We start from the raw sequence: 21,658 nt of genomic DNA, 5'->3' as shown, positions 1-21,658 counted from the left end.
GTATTCTCACTACTAAAATTCGTGTGCCCCAGCTGTTCACCCCTTCCCCACCCAGGCAGCTGCTGATCTTTCTACCTTTCCTATCGTTTTTTCCTTCCTTAGAATTTCACCAGGTCGGCATCGCAGAGAAGGTAGCTTTTTCAGACTAGCTTCCTCCACTCAGTGAAATGCCTTTATGTCTCTTCCGTGTCCTTTCACGGCTTGACGGCTCATTTCTTTTTAGTGACGACTAACAGCCTGTTACGGGGATGAACCACATTTTATTAGCCGGTTCACCTACTGAAGGACATCGTGGCTGCTTCCAAGTTGTGAATACAGATGCCACAAACATCCATGGGCAGGTTACAGTGCAGATGTGAAGTTCTCGACTCCTTAGGGGAAATGCCAAGGACTGTCACTGCTGCTTCGCATGGTTAACAGTATGTTTACTTTTAAGAAAGTGCCAGGGACTTCCCTGGTGGTCCAGTGGCTAAGACTCTGTGCTCCCGATGTAGGGGGCCCCAGTGTGATCCCTGGTCTGGGAACTGGATTCCTTATGCCACAGCTAAGAATTTGCATGCCACAACTAAACATCTTGTGTGCTGGAATTAAAAAATCTCGTGTGGTGTGACTAAGACATGGCTCAGCCAAATAAATAAAAAATAATAAATTTGGTAAGAAACCAGAACTTACAAATTATCTCCCAGCGTGCCTGTACCATTCTGTGTCCCCACTGACAACGACTCACCAGCATCCTGGGACGTCAAAAAGTAATTAACCACACAAACACCTTCGAAAAGACACCGCCAAGCACAATTGCCTTTATTACCATGCCTGGAAGACATCCTGGAATGTCTTCAGTGAGCCCAGACCCTTACACCTTCCCAAACATTTCTGTTGTTCAGTAACCAGCTTAGTTTGGACTCTTTGCGACCCCGTGGACTGCAGCATGCCAGGCTTCCCTGTCCATCACCAACTCCTGGAGCTTGCTCAAACTCATGTCCATCGAGTCAGTGATGCCATCCAACCATCTTTTTACTGTATAAAAATGCCAAAAGATACTTACTTCCCAAAGACAGAAGAAGAGTTAACATTATTACCGTCAGATGTTTGGCTTTTTGTGAATAGATGTCATCTTTTGATGTTCCACTACATGTACCAGCCCCCAAGCAGAAACATCTATATATTGTGGCTCCCCACTTACCTCTTTGGAGCAGTCTGTCAGGGCTACCTGAGTGGACACATCAGAGCTACTGTCTTTAGTAGGGTTCTAGAATAAAACATTCAAGGCTTCCCCAGTGGCTCAGCGGTAAAGAATCTGCCTGCCAAGCAGGAGACATGGGTTCCATCCCTGGGTTGGGAAGATCCCCTGGAGGAGGAAAGGGCAACCCACTCCAGTATTTTTTCCTGGAGAATCCCATGGACAGAGGAGCCTGGCAGGCGGCAGTCCCTTTGCAGCAACACAGATGCAAATACAGATGATCATACTGAGTGGTTTCAAGTCAGACAAAGAAAAACATTGCACGATACCATTTATATGTGAAATCTACAATACAGCAGAAATGAGCCTACAGCAGACTCAGACACAGAGAACAGACTTGTGGTCTTCACCAGGGACAGAAACGGGAGAGCGATGGACTGGGAGTTTGGAGTTAAGTGACGCAAACTATTAATATTACAATGGATGAATGACAAGATCCTTCTGTATAGCACAGGGACCTGTATCCAAGCTCCTGGGATAAATCATGCATTCTTAGTGACTTCAGTCATGTCTGACTCTTTGTGACCCTATGGACCATAGCCCACCAGGCTCTTCTGTCCATGTGATTCTCCCGGCAAGAATACTAGACTGGGTTGCCATGTCATTGTCCAAACCCCAGCAGAAAAGAATATGAAGAAAAATGTATACAGATGTATAACTGAATCACTTTGCTGTACAGGAAAAATCAGCAAAGCACAGTAAATTCAACTCTACTTCGATTTTAAGAAGCTATTATCCTGAGGAAACCAGAATTGAAAAAGACACACATATCCCAATGTTCACTGAAGCACTATTTACAATAGCCAGGACACAAAAGCAGCCTAGATGTTCATCGACAGATGAATGGATAACTAAGTTGTGGTACATATACAGAATGGAATATTACTCAACTATAAAAAGGAACACATTTGAGCCAGTTCTAATGGGGTGGATGAGCCTAGAGCCTATTATACAGAGTGAAGTAAGTCAGAAACAGAAGGACAAATATCATATATTAATGCATAAATATGGAATCTAGAAAGATGGTCCTACATGCAGGGCAGTAAAGGAGACAGACACATAAAGAACAGACTTTTGGATTCAGTGGGAGAAGGGCAAGGTGGGCTGATTTGAGAGACTAGCGTTGAAACATATACACTACCATATGTCAAACAGATAGACACTGGGAGTTTGATGTATGACTCAGGGCAGCCAAAGCCAATGCTTTGATCACAGACTAGAGGGAAGTGGTGGGGAGAGAGGTGGGAGGCGGGTTCAGGATGGAGTGGACACATGGATACCTATGCCCGATTCATACTGATGTATGGCAGAAACTATCACAATATTGTAATTATCCTCCAGTTAAAATAAAGAAACTCCTAAAAAAGCGATTAAAATATGTCTGCAGCATCCACAGTAAAACAGGATTCGAGGAGGCTGGAAGTACCTTTCACCTGGTAATTGGGAGGCGTTTGGTTTTCTTCCCTTGTCGTACGATTGTTCTCTTCACATAGACCAGGAAAATGCACCAGCAAGATTGATCCCATAAACGAAGAGCTTGCTCATAAAAAGGCTGTTATGTCAAGATCCATTTATGAGAAAACCTCTCCAGAAAGTGGGCAGAGAGGAAACCTACCTCAACAAAATAAAGCCCATAAATGACAAAGTGAAAGGAAAGTGAAAGTCATTCAGTCGTGTCTGACTCTTTGCAACCCCACAGACTATACAGTCCATGGAATTCTCTAGGCCAGAATACTGGAGTGGGTAGCCTTTCCCTTCTCCAGGGGATTTTCCCAACCCACGGATTGAACCCAGGTCTACCACATTGCAGGTGGATTGTTTACCAGCTGAGCCACCAGGGAAGCCCAAGAATACTGTAGTGGGTAGCCTATCCCTTCTCCAGGGGATCTTCCCAACTCAGGAATCAAACCCAGGTCTCCTGCATTGCAGGTGGATTCTTTACCAGCTGAGCCACAGGGAAGCTGAAGAATACTGGAGTGGGTAGCTGTTCCCTTCTCCAGGGGATCTTCCCAATCCACGAATTGAACCCAGGCCTCCCACATTGCAGGTGGATTCTTTACCAGCTGAGCCATGGGAAAGCTGAAGAATACTGGAGTGGGTAGCTGTTCCCTTCTCCCGGGGATCTTCCCAACCCACGGATTGAACCCAGGCCTCTCACATTGCAGGCGGATTCTTTACCAGCTGAGCCACAGGGAAGCCCAAGAATACTGGAGTGGGTGGCCTATCCCTTCTCTAAGGGATCTTCCCAACTCAGGAATCAAACCCAGGTCTCCTGCATTGCAAGCGGATTCTCTACCAACTGAGCTATCGGGTAATGTAGTACTCGATGGTGAAAAGCTGACAGCTTTCCCTCTAAGATGAGGAACAAGACAAGGATGTCCACTCTCACCACTATTATTCAACACCGTTTTAGAAGGCCTAGTCCGAGCAGAGGAAAACAAAATCAAATAAAAGGAACGCAAACTGGAAAAGGAGTAAAACTGTCACTGTTTGCTATACAGACACGGCTTCCCGAGTGGTGCTAGTGGTAAAGAACCTGCCTGTCAGTGCAGGAGACATAAGAGATGCGGCTTCTGTGCCTGGGCTGGGGAGATCCCCTGGAATAGGGCATGACAACTCACTCCAGGATTCTTGCCTGGAGAATCCCATGGACAGAGGAGCCTGGCAGGCTGTAATCCATGGGGTTGCAAAGAATCAGACACAGCTCACAGTGGAAGTCTAAGCAAGACCGACGCTTACTCCTTGGAAGGAGAGTGATGACCAACCTAGACCGCATATTAAAAAGCAGACACATTACTTTGTCAACAAAGGTCCATCTAGTCAAGGCTATGGATTTTCCAGTGGTCATGTATGGATGTGAGAGTTGGACTATAAAGAAAGCTGAGTGCAGAAGGATTGATGCTTTTGAACTGTGGTGTTGGAGAAGACTCTTGAGCGTCCCTTGGACTGCACGGAGATCCAACCAGTCCATCCTAAAGGAGATCAGTCTTGAGTGTTCATTGGAAGGACTGATGCTGAAGTTGAAACTCCAATACTTTGGCCACCTCATGCAAAGAGCTGACTCATCTGAAAAGACCCTGATGCTGGGAAAGATTGAGGTCAGGACGAGAAGGGGACAAGAGAGGATGAGATGGTTAGATGGCATCACCGACTCAATGGACATGAGTTAGGGTAAACTCCGGGAGTTGGTGATGGACAGGCAGGCCTGGCGAGCTGCAGTTCATGGAGTTGCAAACAGTCTGACACGACTGAGTGAACTGAACTGAACTGAACTGAAGCAAGACTGAAGTGACTGAGCACACACTTACTCAACATATACATATACTGCTGCTGCTGCTAATTCGCTTTAGTCGTGTCCGACTCTGTGCGACCCCATAGATGGCAGCCCGCTAGGCTCCTCTGTCCCTGGGATTCTCCAGGCAAGAATACTGGAGTGGGGTGCCATTGCCTTCTCCATATACATACACAGAAAATCCTAAAGACATGCGAAAACTATGAGACCTCATCAGTTTAGTGAAAGTTGAAGGATACAAAATTAATATACAGAAATCTGCAGCATTTCTACACACAAACAGTGAACTATTAGAGAAATTAAGGAAACAATCACATTTATCATTCACGTCAAAAAGAATACAACACCTAAGAATAAACCTACCCGGAGAAGCAGAGAGTCAGACATGACTGAGCGACTGAACAGCAACAAGAAAGGAACCAAAACACCTGTGATCCAAAAACATTTAAGAAGTTGAGGAAAATAACTGAAGAGGACACAAATGGATGGCATGAAATACTGTGTTCTTGGACTGGAAGAATCAATCTTCTTAGAAAAGAGCGTGTTTTCCAGGGCAACCTATAGATTCAGTGCAATTCCTATCTCATCACGGATGGAGTCTTTCATAGAATTGGGCCAAGAGTTTGTACGCAAACACAAGAGACCCTGAGTAGCTGAACCAGTCTTGAGAAGGAAGAATAAATCAGGGGACTTCAGACCATGCTACAAAGGTAAGTAATTAGCATAGCAGTAGCAGAGGCATACACACACCGATCAGTGACACAGAGTAGAGAACCCAGAGGGAAACCCACACGCCTAAGTCCGTTAATCTATGCAAAGAAGGCAAGACTATTCACTGTAGAAAAGACAAGTCTCTTTGATAAAGGCTCCTGGGAAAACCAGACAGCTACATGTAAAAGAATAAAAGTACAACAGTCTCTCACATCACAGGCAAACACCTAATTAAGAGTCCAGGTTCCCTTCAGTTCGGTTCCCACTAACGTCTGAGGCACTGGCTGCAGAATTTCAGGAGGTTTAAGAGCAGAGATGGGACAAGTCTCAGTTTCCACGTTAGTTCATCACACTCAAAACCGAGGCTCCACCTGGCTGACTGCCTAAGCATACAGGGTGGGTGGTTCTTGAGGTTGTTTTTTTTTTTTTTTTTTTCTTTTGAATTTTTTATTTTGTATTGAGGTATGGTCGGGCTTCCCTTGTTGGTCAGCTGGTAAAGAAACCGCCTGCAATGCGGGAGACCTGGGTTTGACCCCCCTGGGTATAGTCGATTAACAATGTTGAGATGGTTTTGGATGGACAGCAAAGGGACTCAGCCTTTGTATGTATCCATGTATCCATTCTCCCCCAAACTCCCCTCCCATCCAGGCTGCCACGTGACACTGAGCAGAGTTCCCTGTGCTGGACAGCAGGTTCTTGTTGGTTCTCCATATTAAACACAGCAGTGTGTCCATGTCCATCCAAACTCCCTGACTATCCCTTCCACAATCCTTCCCCCTGGGAACCATAAAGTCATTACAGAGTATTGAGCGGAGTTCCCTGTACCGTCCAGCAGGTCCTTGCTGGTTCTCCATGTTAAATACAGCAGTGTGTCCATGTCCATCCCAGACTCCCTGACTATCCCTTCCCCATCCTTCCCCCTGGGAACCATAAGGTTATTACAGAGTATTGAGCAGAGTTCCCTGTACTGTCCAGCAGGTTCTTGTTGGTTCTCCATATTAAACACAGCAGTGTGTCCATGTCCATCCAAAACTCCCTAACTATCCCTTCCCCCATCCTTCCCCCTGGTGACCATAAGGCTATTACAGAATATTGAGCAGAGTTCCCTGTGCTGGACAGCAGGTCCTTGTGGGTTCTTCATGTTGAATACAGCAGTGTGTCCATGTCCATCCCAGAGTCCCTGACTATCCCTTCCCGCATCCTTCCCCCTGGTGACCATAAGGTTATTACAGAGTATTGAGCAGAGTTCCCTGTGCTGGACAGCAGGGCCTTGTTGGTTCTCCATGTTGAATACAGCAGTGTGTCCATGTCCCTCCCAAACTCCTTATCCCTTCCCGCTGCGTTAGTTTTATATAGCCTAAACTGCCACACTTACAGAGGCAACAGATAGTTACACTGCTTAACCTGGGAACACACACAACTCCCTCTGAATTCTTTGTTAGAAAGATCACTTGGAAGAATTTGCATTCCTTATGTTCAGGGGCATCTATGTGCTGAGACGTTCAGTCGTGTCAGACTCTTTGTGACCCCAGGGACTGCAGCTCGCCAGGCTCCTCTGTCCATGGGATTCTCCAGGCAAGAATACTGCAGTGGGATGCCATGCCCTCCTCCAGGGGATCTTCATGACACAGGGATCGAATTCACGTATCCTGCATTGGCAGGCGGATTGTTTACCACTCTGCCACCTGGCAAGTCCTAGCTACAGATATAACAGTGGCTGAGGTACCTAGTAACAACCCTACTAGCCTAAAGCCACAGACCTGCACCACAGCCTCCATTGCAGAATGTAGCCTTTCTGTCAATGAACCCACCCTTCTCCCTGTGATTTTTTTTTTTTTTTTAAGCAGAGAATTTAATAGAGGGAAATGGTTCAGAGGCTACTGGAAGACTGAAAAGGGCAAGAGAGCATCTGTGGTCACAGAGCTAGTTACCCGAGAAAGCAGCTGCCACTCCCGGAGGCGGAGATCAGAGGGGAGAGACTGAGCTTCACAGAACTCCAAGTCTGGGGGCCTGGGACCCCGACTTCTGAGGAGGATGAGGCTTGCTGGCTCTTCAGGCGCCTGGAGAAGGGTTCACCCGGCAGGACTCACACATCCGGGGGTGGGGCGGTGGGGGGGGGTGATGTCTGGTTGGTGCTGCCCACTGGCAAGATGCTACCAGCTGGGGAATGTGGCAGGAGGCTGGGAACTGGGACTGGTCGCTTTTGGAAGCCACTGCTTCTCCCAGTGATTAAAAAAAAATTTTTTTTAATGTATTTATTTGATCATGCCAGATCTTAGTTGTGGCATGTAGGGTATTTAGTTGTGGCATGTAGGTTTTGTGGTTGTGGCTTCTGGGGTCTCTTGTAGTGACATGTGGGGTCTTGCAAAGTCTTAGCTGAAGTATCTGGCATCTAGCTCCCTGACCAGGAATTGAACCCTGGCTGCCTGCTTTGGGAGCACAGAGTCTTAGCCACTGGACCTGTGGGTTTTTTTTTTTAATATTGCCCCGTTGGCATTAAACACTCTCACCACCTTTTCCCATATACCTAGCCAAAGCACCTGTGCTTTGAGCGTGCATGCTTCCTCCCACTCAGATCCTCAACAAGGTACTCTGCTGGTGACCCACGCCACCAACCAATGAGAATTCAGAGAACCTGGAGTAGCCCTGAGGTCCGGAGATTCAACCAAGAAGAGCATTTCCTCTACAATAAATGCAACAGTAACTAACATTGAATTAAGCAGCTACTGTTTGAGTGGTCTCTTGGACCCTGGACACGCATTTTCATTTCCCTGTTAAGACCGACCATGGATAAAGCCAGTCAAGGTCACCCAAACTCAGCTTGGATTCCACAACCTGTGTTCGTTCTGTGGCACCGCTTATGAATAAGACGATGTCTGCTTGGTTGTTATTCTTCAGTCGTGTCTGACTCTATGAGACCCCGTGGACTGCAGCCCACCAGGCTCCTCTGTCCATGGGATTCTCCAGGCAAGAATACTGCAGTGGGTTGCCATTTCTTTCTCCAGGGGATCCTCCAGACCCAGGGATCGAACCCAGATCTCTTACATTGCAGGCAGATTCTTTACTGTCTGAGCCACCAAGGAAGCCCCTCTTGAAAAAAAAAAAAAGCTTCAACTAAATATTGAAATAAAACTTCCATTGACTCCAAGTCTTCTTTGGTTTATGAATTCTGCCCATACACGGTTTAGAAAAAGGAATGTCAAGTTTTTACCTCCCCTCTCTCATACTTCTCTTCAAGTCTGGTCGTCTTGAAGTGGCCATCTACATTTTTGAAATCAGGCTGAAGGTAATTTGAGTTGGGATTACACTTAGTGTATTCTCAAGTTCAGTACTGTTCAGTTGCTCAGTCGTGTCCTACTCTTTGCAACCCCATGGACTGCAGCATGCCAGGCTTCCCTGTCCATCACCAACCCCTGGAGTTTAATCAAACTCATGTCCATGGAGTCAGTGATGCCATCCAACCATCGCATCCTCTGTCATCCCCTTCTTCTGCCTTCAATCTTTCCCAGCATCAGGGTCTTTTCCAATGAATCAGCTCTTCGCATCAGGTGGCCAAAGGATTGGAGTTTCAGCTTCAAACTGAATGAATGATCAGTCCTTCCAATGAATATTCAGGACTGATTTCCTTTAGGATGGACTGGTTGGATCTCCTTGCAGTCCAAGGGACTCTCAAGAGTCTTCTCCAACACCACAGTTCAAAAGCATCAATTCTTTGGCGCTCAGCCTTCTTTATAGTCCAACTCTCACATCCATGCATGACTACTAGAAAAACCATAGCCTTGACTAGACGGACCTTTGTTGACAATGTAACATCTCTGCATTTTCATATGCTGCCTAGGTTTGAACACAATGGCACCCCACTCCAGTACACTTGCTTGAAAAATCCCATGGACGGAGGAGCCTGGTAGGCTGCAGTCCATGGGGTCGCTGAGGGTCGGACACGACTTAGCGACTTCACTTTCACTTTCATGCATTGGAGAAGGAAATGGCAACCCACTCCAGTATTCTTGCCTGGAGAATCCCAGGGATGGGGGAGCCTGGTAGGCTGCCGTCTATGGGGTCGCAGAGTCGGACACGACTGAAGTGACTTAGCATAGCATAGCATAGCATAAGCTAGTGCAGCAGGCAGGTCGAAAAGCAGACCCAGCCGTACGACCTACGTTTACGACGTAGCTTTACGGCAGATCAGGCGTAGATGGCTAGAGCGGAGACCTTTGCTCAGTTTGCAGCTCTGCACCTCGGCCCTCCCGGGATTGCTCGCTGGACACGCTGTGTCCTCTGGGATTTCCCTGTGACCAGGACACCTCAGTTTCCTCCCCGAGGCTTGCAGCTGAGGAGGTAAGTTCACTTCCTGCATCTAAATCTCCCTGGTTGCGTTGTTGGCACACTTGCGACCCTGTGCTCAGCCTGGCAAGTTTTTGGTTTGCCTGCGCTCATCTCTTTCCTTCCTTTGTTGGTAAGACTTTTTGCAGGTTTTTTTTTTTTCCAGGTGCCACTGAGTCTAGCAGTCTGGGTCTGGGCCGCCTGGGCCTGACTGCACACGGCCCCAGCTTGCCTTCCTCTGTGCTTTTCAGACATGCACTGTTTATTGAGTTCAGTAACGTTGTTGCTGTTTGTATGATTGCCCGCTTCTCTTTCCCTCTCTTGATTTCCTTATGTGTTTGCAAATGCGTCAACCCCAGGCTCCGTATCCTTCGTGCTCTGAGACTCAGTGCTGGCTTTTTTTTTTTTTTTTTTTATTAAATTTTTAAAATATTTATTTATTTTAGGTTGTGCTGGGTCTTCCTTGCAGTGCACGGGCTTTCTCTAGTTGCAGCGAGCAGGGGGCTACTCTCTAGTAACGGTTTTGCACTGGACTTCTCATTGCGGTGGCTTCTCTTGTTGCGGGGCATCCCGCTCCAGGTGCAGGCGAGCTCGGTATCTGTCCTGCACTTGCTTAGTTGCCCTGCAGCATGTGGGATCTTCCCAGACCGGGGATGGAACCCTTGTCCCCTGAATTGGCAGGCGGGTTCTTAACTGAAGAGGAAAAGTTAAAATTTTATATAACCTCCTGCTGGTTCTGCCTCTGCAACTCAGCTTGCTCCTTGAAAAGTCTGGATCACATAGATCTCATAGTCTCAGAAAGTCGGGACTTAACAATACTAGGAACTGGAGCTTATCTCACTCGCCGTTGTCCTGCTCTTTACAGTTGCCTGGCCCCTGCAAACCTGCTTAACCATGCCTGTCTGTGTAAAGGTCAGGCATCCCCTTCCCCTTCTTGACTGCTGTTCCCAGCGTGCAAAACCCCTTAGTTTAAACCAGCTTATTAACAGCCAGTCTTGCCCACTATAGTCTGTCTAAAAAAACTCTACATAACTCCTTTGTTTGGAGTTCGGCTCAGAGCTTGGAGAGTTAACTCCTCTAGGCCCGCTGGTGTAATAAACCTGAGTTCTCCAACTCTCTGAGTGTGGTGCTTGGTTTCTTGATTACTGGTTTCTGCAACAAACCACTGGACCCCCAGGGAAGCCCTGAGTTGGTTGTTTTTTTTTTTTTTTCTTTTTCCCGTTTGAATGATTGCTTTTCTATTAAGATCATGCACCTTGGCTGGAACGTTCTAATATCACCTACATGGCATGATTTTTGTCCAAGTAAGTGAACTATCAGTACATCGTTTTTCCTTTGTAATTTCTGTGTCGTCGAGGCCTATGGGCTTGCTATGCACGGTAGAGTCCCGGGTAGAGATCCGCGGCCTTCAGGATCTAATGCCTGAGGATCTGAGATGGAGCTGATGTACTAAAAATAGAAATAAAGTGGCAACAATGTAAAGTGCTTGAATCATCCAGAAACCATCCCCCCCCCCCCCCCCCCCCCCCCCCCCCGCCCCGAGTCCCAGGTCCTTGGAAAAAAGTCTCTTGCACGAAAACGAGTTCCTAGTGCAAAAAAAGGTTGGGGACCACTCTTGTGAGGATCACTGGCTTGCAGTGTATCGGGCGAACTGGGTGGAAACACAGCGCCCCCCTGCAGGTGTGCAGAGTTAGAAGCCGCGTTGTAACAAGAGCCCAGGTGATTCTCATGTAGCACTGAAGGACTGATGGGTGGTGGTGTAGTTCCTACGGGATAAAGCCCCCTTACCTGACATGAATCGTGCGTGTCTCTCTTATCCAGCACTACTTTTTCCAACTCGCTTATCTACCACAGATGTGACTTTGGAGACCTGTGCTGGCTGAGTTTCCACTGGTGAACTACTCCAGGGTTCTGCAGAAACCCAGGGTCTCTGTGTTGTTTTTGCTTTGCATATGTCTTGCACAAGGCCTTTTTGATGATGTCAGCATGCTGGAGGAACGTGAAGAACTGAACATTGCTCAGTCACGTCCAACTCTTTGTGACCCCCATGGGCTATACAGTCCACGGGATTCTCCATGGCCAGAATACTGGAGTGGATCTTCCTTACCCAGGGATGGAACCCAGGTCTCCTGCCTTGCAGACAGATTCTTTACCAGCTGAGCCACCAGGGAAGCCCCAAGAATACTGGAGTGGGTAGCCTTTCCCTTCTCCAGGGGACCTTCGCAACCCAGGAATCGAACCAGGGTCTCCTGCATTGCAGGAGGATTCTTTACCAGCTGAGCTGCCAGGAAAGCCCACCAGAGGAATATGTCTTCTTGCTTACGACCGTGATCTGAGGTGGGCATGGAAGAGAGGCAGCCTGAGGGTGCAGGGTGGAGGAATGCCACTCAAGTTCAACAGTAAATTTAAGGTACTTGATGTCATGCTGGGCTTCCCCAATGGCTCAGCGGTAAAGGATCTGCCTGCCAATTCAGGAGACGTGGGTTCAATCCCTGAGTTGGGAAGATCCCCTGGGGGAAAAAATGGCAACCCACCCCAGTGTTCTTGCCTGGAGAATCCCATGGACAGAGGAGCCGGGTGGGCTACAGTCTATGGGGTCGCAAAGACTGGGCCAGGACTGAGTAACTAACACTTCACTTTATTACACAGATTTCCTTGGTGGCTCAGATGGTAAAGAATCTGCCTGCAATGTGAGAGACCTGGGTTGGATCCCTGGGTCAGGAAGATCCCCCAGAGAAGGAAATGGCAACCCACTCCAGTGTTGTTGCCTGGAGAATTCCATGGACAGAGGAACCTGGGGGGCTACAAGCCATGGGGTTGCAAATACAGACAGGACTCTGTGACTAACACTTCACTTCACTTTATTAGAGGTGCTTCCTTGGTGGCTTAGGCAGTAAAGTATCTGCCTGCAGTGTAAGAGACCTGGGTTCAGTCCCTAAGTCAGGAAGATCCCCTGGAGAAGGAAATGGTAACCCACTCCAGTATTCTTGCCTGGAGAATCCCATGGACAGAGGAGCCTGGCAGGCTACAGTCCATGGAGTCACAAAGAGTCAGACGAGACTGAGTGACTACACTTTCTTTCTTTTTTATTAGAATGTGGAAATATGATTGCCGGTCATTCTGTCATCTGGATTCTAAAGTAACTAACATCAGGAACCAAATCTAAACATGATTAATAAAGAATGTTAAGGAAATGGCCATGGCTTTGCTTTAAAAATACAATAGTCATGTGAAGGAATACGATTACAGTTGTGAATGTGAATAAGTGTTTTGAAGTATCTTCTGGGATCATGAATTCAAAGATATAAATTTAAATTTAACATAACAGGAGCAATAATAATTCTTCATTCCTGTTTTATTCAGTCCGTTAGCATCATTGAGGGTGAAGAAGTAGATATTTCAGTTTAAAAAATGTCATTTTCTCTCTCTCTGTTTTTTTTTTTTTTTTTTATTCCAAGTTAAGGTAAGATTATTTATCAAACAGCATTGGTAAGGCTGAACCTGATTGTATTCCTCTGCTTGGGTTTCCATGACAAAATACTGAGGAGGGAGTGGCTGGAGCAATAATAGACTGTAATGTCTCCCCCAGTCCTGGAGGCTGGAGTCTGAGACCCATGTGTGGCCAGGGCTGGTTCCTCCTGAGACCTCTCTCCTGGGCCTGTGGACGGCCATCTGCTCCCTGTGTCCCCACGAGGTCATGCCTCTGGGTGCGTCTGTGTCCTGAGCTCTTATTAAGGATCGCAGTCCTATGACATCAGGACCCAAACTAGTGACCTTGTTTTACCTTCTGCTGCTGATGCTGCTAAGTCGCTGCAGTCGTGTCCAACTCTGTGCGACCCCATAGACGGCAGCCCACCGGGCTTCCCCGTCCCTGGGATTCTCCAGGCAAGAACACTGGAGTGGGTTGCCATTTCCTTCTCCAATGCATGAAAGTGAAAAGTGAAAGTGAAGTCGCTCAGTAAATGTCCGACTCTTAGCGACCCCATGGACTACAGCCCACCAGGCTCCTCTGTCCATGGGATTTTCCAGGCAAGAGTACTGGAGTGGGGTGCCATTGCCTTCTCCGAGTTTTACCTTCACTCCCCCTTTAAAGGCCAAACAGTCCCATTCTGAACTCCTGAGAGTTAGAATTTCAACGTATACATTTTGGGGAAAGGGAGAAGATGGAATTCAGTCTATAAAAATGAAGAAACTATGCTGGTTCTCACTACAGAAATCATTGAGAGTTTTCCTCATATGTTGAGTATTGTGATAAAAATATCCATAGACTACCCTCTCAAATTTGAAACTGTCTCAATACAGAGGTAAACATATGTGATGTACAAGGCAGAAATGCATGACCTCTTGACACATTTTAATGGGACACTCTGCAAATTAGGAAGAGAAAACTGGGTTTTATATAAGCGATGGATTGAAATGTTTGTTGTTTACTCTCTCAGTTGTATCCAACTCTTTTGCAATCCATGAACTATGGCCTGCCAGGCTTCTCTGTCCATGAGATTCTCCAGGCAAGAACACTGGAGTGGGTTGCCATTGGCTTCTCCAGGGAGTCTTCCCAACCCAGGGATCAAACCCAGGTCTCTTGCATTGGCAGGCAGACTCTTTACCACTGAGCAACCAGGGAAGCCTGAAATGACAATCCTTTAAAACTTTGAATATCAAAGGATATAACCAGGAATTCCTTGTAGATTCATTGTATTAGGAATTATGCTATTAGATTTGTATTGGAAAGTCAAGTGCATGTAATATATATATATGTATATATAATGCTAGCAGCTATGTGTGTACAAAAAATCATTTTAGTCCTATCTGACTCTTTGCGAGCTTATGGACCATAGCCCACCAGGCTCCTCTGTCTGTGGGATTCTCCAGGCAAGAATACTGCCGTGGTTTGCCATTTTCTTCTTCAGGGGATCTTCCCAACCCAGGAATCGAACCTGAAGACGGATTCTTTATGACTAGTGCCGAGACCTGACAAAGACCAACAGAATATCTAGTGTAGATAGAAGAGCAGTCTGTTGATGACCTGGAATTATGAATTCTCTTGTATCCTACAGATTAGAAGCGACGTGCTACAGCTTTGCATTGATGCTGGTCCTCAGGTGGGGTAATTTGGCCCCTCAGGAGAGAGGTAGAGATGTTTTTGGCTGTCATAAGTAGAGAAGGGGTGCTTCTGACGTCTAGGGCATGGGAGCCACGGAGGCTTCTATAAACGTCCAGGACAATACCCTGCAACCCAGTTGAAGCTGGCCCCCAGTATCGGTCCTGCCAAGGCTCAGAAAGTCCAAGGACATTCCCAGTGTTATCTAGAGCATCACTCAAAGTTTTTTTTTCTTTTTTCTTACAATTGAGCTATAGTTTATTTACAACATTGTATTAGCTTCAGGTGTACAGCAAACTGATTCAGTTGTACATATGTGTGTGTATGTAAATGTATATATATATATATAATTTTCAGATTATTTTTCAGTATAGTTTACTACAAGATGTGTATTATTATAGTTTCCTGTGCTATACTACAGGTCATTGTTGCTTATCTAGTTTATACCTAATAGGGTCTCCCTGCTAATTCCAAACACCTAAGGTAAAGCTTTCCTTGTGTATATTTTTTGCTGTTGTTTTTTCCTTTTTTTTTGGCCACAACTCCCGGTATGTGGCACTTTACAGACCGTAAAAGGAACCCACACCCCTTGTAGTGGAAGCGTGGAGTATTAATCACCGAACCTCCAGGGATGTCTGAGTTTTCCTAGTTTGACACCCTCACTCATCCAAGACAATTTTTTTTTTTTTCAATTTCTCTTATGATAGCTTTCTCATGACTTGTTCCCATTCGCCATGAGGATTCAGCAGAATCGTTCGCTCGTTTCCCATGACCAAAGACAGAACTGGAGCCTTCTCCACTGCCTCAGTGCTGTTCTCGGCCGTCCCCTGTAATTAACCACCTCCCTTTCTAGTCCACTCCTTCCCGTTAGGCGGACAGCCCCTAATGCGATTCTAAACGGCCTCATCACTCTTCTCCTCCTCCATTTTGCATAGAACCTGAATGAATTTAAATGTTAGTTGGCATAGGTGCTAGAGTAGGTGGATGGTATTTCAGAATTGCTCTTGCTGCTGTTTTAAATAATGCAGAGGCAACGTGTTGAAATGTTTCCTGTGAAAGGATATAATAGGAAATTTCTGTCCCTCCTACCTCCTCATTAGAGTGATTTAAAGCCAAGACTCAAGCTTAATGAATAATAAATGCCTCGCGTAAAATTTTATTCCAATGAGGAACGAGGGCACAAGCCCACTTGTACAATATTAGGATTTTGAAAATGACTTTTTAACTACTGACTGGGATTCTGACTCAAAAGAGTAATTCTGAGTTAAGCTATTGAAAAAACACTCTACTGTTTTCAGGATTAGCTCTATTAACATAGGTGACGTGAGTGAAAGTCGCTCAGTTGTGTCTGACTCTTTGAGACCCCATGGAATATAGAGTCCATGGAATTTTCCAGGCCAAAATAATGCAGTGGGTAGCCTTTCCATTGGAGAAGGCAATGGCACCCCACTCCAGTATTCTTGCCCGGAGAATCCCATGGATGGAGGAACCTGGTAGGCTGCAGTCCATGGGGTCGCTAAGAGTCGGACACTTACTGATCGACTTCACTTTCACTTTTCACCTTCATGCGTTGGAGAAGGAAATGGCAACTCACTCCAGTGTTCTTGCCTGGAGAATCCCAGGGACAGGGGAGCCTGGTGGGCTGCCGTCTATGGGGTCGCACAGAGTTGGGGACGACTGAATCGACTTAGCAGCAGCAGCAGCAGCAGCCTTTCCATTCTCAGGGAAGCTTCCCAACCCAGGAATCGAACCCAGGTCTCCTGCATTGCACACAGATTCTTTACCAGCTGAGCCACAAGGGAAGCCCAAGAATACTGGAATGCGTAGCCTATCCCTTCCCCACGGGATCTTTCTGCCCCAGGAATTAAACCGGGGTCTCGTGCATTGCAGGCAGATTCTTTACCAACTGAGCTATCACAGAAGCCCCAAATAATATATAAAGGTATCTTATTTTCCTTTGGGGATATCAAAAAATTACTTTTCCTTTCCTTTCCTTTTTTCTCCTTTCTATTCTTATGCTCCCATTTGATGGCCAACTGTATATTCATCAAACAGGGTTTAAAGAACCACCAAAATCTACTAAGACTGTTTCTTACTTTTGAACTACTTTGCTCAGATTCTGAAAAATTGCATGGGGTAACCAGTTACCGATTGTCTGGTTGTTTTTAATGCATGAGTGTTCCACAAAAAAATATTGTTTGCATAATTTCTTGATTCCGCACATAAGTGACATCATATGATATTTGTCTTTCTCTGACTTACTTCACTTACTATGACAGGCGATCCACTTGTACCAACAAGAGCCCAATTTCAAGTGAAAATTATAAGTAAATTCAGGGTACTTTTGTTAAATCGGAAATCAAAAGTTTCAAACCTGTGATTTGCTGTTCATAGATTGTTAAACATTTAGCATCCGATTTTCTAATCTCTGGGCCTCAAAATGATTTTGCAGTCAAGACAGATGAAGCTATAACGGCAGTATGTTTTTGTTGCTTAATCGCTCAGTTGTGTCTGACTCTCTGTGAACTCACAAGACTGAAGCCCGCCAGGCTCTGTCCATGGGATTTATGTAGATTTGATTATCTACAGATAGATATATATATCCTTTATCCATATACTCTCTCTCTGTAGTCTTTATATATATACATATATATGTTTCTACCTATATATATATATAAATACATATATATATATATTTAATCCATTATCATGATCTATGTAACACTGGAGAAATCTCATGGACAGAGGAACCTGGGAGGCTACAGTCCATGGGGTTGCAAAGAGTCATATACAACTGAGCACGCACGCTCTGTATGTATCATTATTTATCTATCTATTATTATCTGGAGAGGCCAGAAAGAATGAAAACCATAGTCACAGAAAACTAACGGAACTGATCATATGGATCACAGCCCAGTGTAACTCAGTGAAACTATGAGCCATGCCACGTAGGGCCACCCAAGACGGACGGGTCATAGTGGAGAGTTCAGGCAAAATGTGCCTCTCTAAGTATCTGTTATCTATTATTATCTACCTACCTATCTGTTATAAGTATCTATCATCTATTATCAATATCTGTCTAACTACATATTTATTAGCAATCTCTATCTTTCTGTCCATTCGCTGTATTTCTTGGAGAAGGGCATGGCAACCCACTCCAGTATTCTTGCCTAGAGGATCCCAGGGACAGAGGAGCCTGGTGGGCTATAGTCCAAAGGGTTGCAAAGAGTTGGACATGACTGGAGCGACTTTGCACGCACGCACACACGCACCCATCTCTATTCAATCCTTATTATTTATTGAGTCTGTATTTGCAAACTCGTCAGCCCACTAAGATTTATTCTGTAACCCCCAAGTCAGTATTCACTGTCTCCAGGTCTTTCTCAGGCTTTCGCTGAGCAGGCAGCCATTTGTCGCCTGTTAGGCCAGTTTCCAAGTGCAGTGGAACACAGTCACTCTCTTTTCTTGTGTTCTTTCCTATAAAGTTCTGTTCCTATAAAGTGTACTGCTTGTGGTCTGTTGAGTGCCACACATTTCCTGTTTCTGGGCTTTTGAGGGGTGACTTTGCTATTTACCATGCCCCCACCACTGCCAGTGAAGGGCTGAAGTGCTGTCTAGCATCTTAAACACAGCAATGCTGTGATGTGTTTCACGGAGCAAATGCACGTGTTTGTTGAGGGGTGAGTCACACGCTATGAGCTCAGTGTGAAAGAATCAGCGGTGTATGTTCAGCAAAAGCTGAAGTGCTCCTTGCTAAGTGGTGTCCCATTCTTTGTGACCCCGTGGACTGTAGCTGGCCAGGCTCCTCTGTGCATGGGGTTTTCCAGGCAAGAATACTGGAGTGGATTGCCATTTCCTACCATTACATAATGTCATCTTTTAACCTGGGAAGACAATGATTTGTCACAGATGCACTAGCTCTGGCTCCTGTCATAGTTGAGTGGGAGTGACGATATTGGTATTCCTTCTGGATTTTATTTTTTTCTTTTTATTTTAATTGGAGGCTAATGACTTTACAATATTGTAGTGGTTTTTGCCGTACATTGACATGAATCTGCCACGGGTGTCCATGCGTTCCCCATCCTGTATCCCCTCTCCCACATCCCTCCCCATCCCATCCCTCAGGGTCATCCCAGTGCACCAGCCCTGAGCACCCTGTCTCATGCATCAAACCTGGACTGGCAATCTGTTTCACATATGATAATATACATGTCTGGATTTTAAAATCTTAGGTGAGCTTGAAAACGTTAAGCAGACTTCAGACATCTAATGTGAAATGAAAGGAAACATATATATTGGTTTCACCCCAGGTTCCTGGCACAGCTCCTGGGAGCATCTTTTGTGTTTATTATTACTTTTTAAAATTGAAGTATAGTTGATTCACAGTGCCATGCCTATCTCTGCTGCCCAGCAAAGTGATTCAGTTATACACATATGTTACATTCTTTCTTTTTGTATTATTTCCCGTGATGAGATTTATCACAGGATATTGTATAGAGTTCCCTGGGCTGTACGGTAGGACCTGATTGTTTATCCATTCTGTATACAACAGTTTGCATCGGCTCACTCCAAACTTCCAGTCCATCCCCTCCCCTTCCTTGACAAGCACAACTCTGCTCCCTCTGACTGTGAGTCTACTTCTGTGTCCTAGATAAGTTTATGTGTGCTGTATCCTAGAAGCATCTTTTCTTCTGACAGTTGGTCTTGGCCCCTTTTGCAGACTCAACCTTCCTAAATCCCTCAGAACTTCGTGGGTGACCAGCTCAGTTCAGTCGCTCGGCCCTGTCCGACCCTTGGCGGCTTCTCTGTCCATCACCAAAACTCCTGGGGGACGCCAGTGTCTTTGGTTCTATTCAGGAGCCTCTCAGTGGGGCCCCTGGGTGGGGGCTCATCACCGGCAAGACCCCGCCTTGATTAGGACCTCGGAACTCCCCATCTTCAGAGCACAGGTGGGGTGGGAAGATTAGGACTTTGGAACTCCCCATCTTCAGAGTGCAGGCAGGCGGGAGGCTGAGTTAGTGACCGAGCTCCCCTTGGTGAAACCTCCGTGAAAATCCCCATCTTAAGGGGTTCAGAGTTGATCCCAGCAGGTCAACACAGTCCCATGTCGGGAGGGTGGTGCACCCCGGCTTCTCCGCAGGAGTTGGGAGCGGGAGGGGACAGAGCTCATGTACTTAGGACCCTTCCTGACCTCAGCCAGTGTATCCCTTCATCTCACTGTTCATCTGGATCTTTCTTTATATCCTTTTTTTTTGGTGTGTGCCTTAAAAAAATATGTTAGAGTATAGCTGATTAATGGCAACCCACTGCAATATTCTGGTCTGGGAAATCCCATGGACAGAGGAGCCTGGCAGGCTACAGTCCGTAGCGTTGCAAAGAATCAGACATGACTGAGCAACACACAGCTGATTAACAATGCTGTGGTAGTTTCAGGTGCACAGCAAAGGGACTCAGCCAGACATATACACACATATCCATTCTCCCCCAAACTCCCCTCCCATCCAGGCTGCCACCTGTCCTTGAGCAGAGTTCCCTGTGCTGTCCAGCAGGTCCTTGCCGGTTCTCCATGTTAAATACAGCAGTGTGTCCATGTCCATCCCAAATTCCCTAACTATCCATTCTCCCTACCTGTCCAACCGGGAAACCACAAGTTTATTCCCTAAGTCTGTGAGTATGTTTCTGTTTTATAATTTCATTTATATCATTGCCTTTTAGATTCCAAATATAAATATCATATGATACTTGTCTTTCTGTTTCCGACTTATTTCAGTCAGTATGATCCTCTCTAGGTCCATCCACGTTCCTGCAAATGGCATTATTTCATTCCTTTTTATGGCTGAATAATATTCCATTGTATCTATGTACCACATCTTCTTTATCCATTTCTCTGTTGGTGGACATTGAGTTTTTTTCCCCATGTCTTGGGTATCGTAAACAGCACTGCAGTGAACGCTGGGGTGCATGAATCCTTTTGGGCCATGTTTTTCTCTGGGTGGATCCTTTATTATATTGTTGATAATAAAGTCTGACACTGTTTCCACTGTTTCCCCATCTATTTCCCATGAAGTGATGGGACCGGATGCCATGATCTTAGTTTTCCGAATGTTGAGCTTTATTAAGCCAACTTTTTCACTCTCTTCTTTCACTTTCATCAAGAGGCTCTTTAGTTGTTCTTCACTTCCTGCCATCCTTTATTATATTTTTGATAGTGAATTTGTAAATGTAATTAACTTTCCCTGAGTTCTGTAACCTGGTCTAGGAAATGATGAGACCGAAGCAGGGAGTGATGGGAACCCAAATTCACAGCCGGTTGGCCAATCTGGGTCTTCCAGGTGACCTCTGGTGATGGCCGTCCTGTGGGGCTGAACCTGTGACCTGTGGGGTCTGCACCAAGCCCAGCTAGTGTCATATTGAACTGCAGGAACCCAGCTTACTGGGGGACCTCACGCACATGTTTGGTGACCAGAAAGCCAGTGTTGTGGTTGGATAGTGAAGGACAGGCCCTCAGAAGTGAGTTCTCCCTAGGTGATTTTTACTGTATATGTGAGATATGTGTCTCTCCATTCAGGTTTAAAGTAAAATGCATACGTTGCATCATGAAGCAATAGGTGGAGTTTCTGGTTTGTATGTTTTGCTTTTTGCTTATTTTTTAAGCTTTTGTTATTTTTAAATTTTTAAAAATTTTATATTGGTGTACAGTTGATTTACAATGTTGGCTTAGTTTCACATGTACAGAAAGGTGATTTATTTGTTGAGTTATCTGAGTCATTTGAGTGATTTATTTATGGCTGTTCTGGGTCTTCATCGTTACGAGCTGGCTTTCTCTAGGTGTGGTGGTGTGGGCTTCTCATCACAGTGGCTTCTCTCGTTGTGGGGCACGGGCTCCCGGCACACGGATTTTAATAGTTGCAGCACATGGGTTCAGTAGCTGTGGCTCCCAGGCTCTCGAGCACAGGCTCAGTGGTAGTGGTGCATGGGCTTAGTTGTTCCG

Source organism: Bos indicus x Bos taurus, chromosome X, assembly GCF_003369695.1.
Source record: "Bos indicus x Bos taurus breed Angus x Brahman F1 hybrid chromosome X, Bos_hybrid_MaternalHap_v2.0, whole genome shotgun sequence".
In the NCBI taxonomy this organism is placed as follows: Eukaryota; Metazoa; Chordata; class Mammalia; order Artiodactyla; family Bovidae; genus Bos; species Bos indicus x Bos taurus.
Note: the sequence above shows the minus strand (reverse complement) of the source record.